Genomic DNA, 1,199 nt, shown 5'->3' on the forward strand with positions numbered 1-1,199 from the left:
AGACTTATGGTTTCATAAAGATGGTAGCTTGACCATAGAAACTGCTTATAAGAGATAACTTGATTGAATAACCTTATGAATTGATAGTTTATGGTGGCTAAGGCCAATGCTAGGATGATTTACACCTAGTAAGCGTTCATCCTTTAGAAAGGGGTAAAGTGGAATGGTGTGCATTGAATTGATATTGTTGACTAGAGTGATTGTGACTTATTTAGCATCTTTATTGCTAGACTTTGAGTGTTTCGAGGCATTACGGAAGGGAAAGGCTATAGCGGAGTGATTTGCATTATTCCAGCTCTGTAGTTAAGGTAGGTTACGGTCTACTTGAGTTAAACTTTGATTAGTTGATTGTATGCGTTATGAGATTGATAGGAGAAAACATGTCTAGTCTTCGGGCATAATGTGTGGCTGGAATTCCTATATGCTATTGACGTGTGATAATGTGGACTTAATGCCATTATCCGATGTGTTGTGATCTATAGTTTGATGACAATTGTGGTGAGAAGTTAATATGATCTTCTTGATGAAAATGAGATACTGCTTGATAATCGATAATTGAAAGTGATGTTATATATATATATATATGAAAAGGCACATTTGATAGGGGTGAGGATGTGACCTAGATTATTGGCACATTTGATAGGGGGTGAGGATGTGACCCAGATTATGGGCTCGTAGTCTGATGTTCGTTCCAGAACGAGTGGTACATGGAAACCATGGGTCCCCTACAGGTCCTAACTATTGGGCAATGACACCAATTAGCATATATGTACATGACTGATTAGTGGATGAGTATGTGAGAATGTTGTTGGGAGGCTTATTCCACTGTTTGTCTCCATTGATTTGATTGTTAGTATCATTGGTTGACTTTATTTGTTAATATCATTGGTCTATTTGTTGTGGGCTATCTGATTATGTGTTGTTGACTAGTTTGTCTATTTTATAGATTTTATGATTTATGCATGATACTAGTCTTAGTCGGCCTATGATATCTACCGGTATATAGTGTTTGTACTGATACTACCTTGCAGCATTCTTTTGAGTACAGATTGTGATCCAGAGACTGCTACTCGACCTCACATTAGCTTGAGGCCACTTGATGACAGATTAAAGGTGAGCTTCTATCCGTGCCGAGCTTCCCAAAGATGTTCCTTTATCTAATGTTTATTTCCATTCCAGACATTGATGTTTATTTATTT

Source organism: Lycium barbarum, chromosome 2, assembly GCF_019175385.1.
Source record: "Lycium barbarum isolate Lr01 chromosome 2, ASM1917538v2, whole genome shotgun sequence".
In the NCBI taxonomy this organism is placed as follows: domain Eukaryota; kingdom Viridiplantae; phylum Streptophyta; class Magnoliopsida; order Solanales; family Solanaceae; genus Lycium; species Lycium barbarum.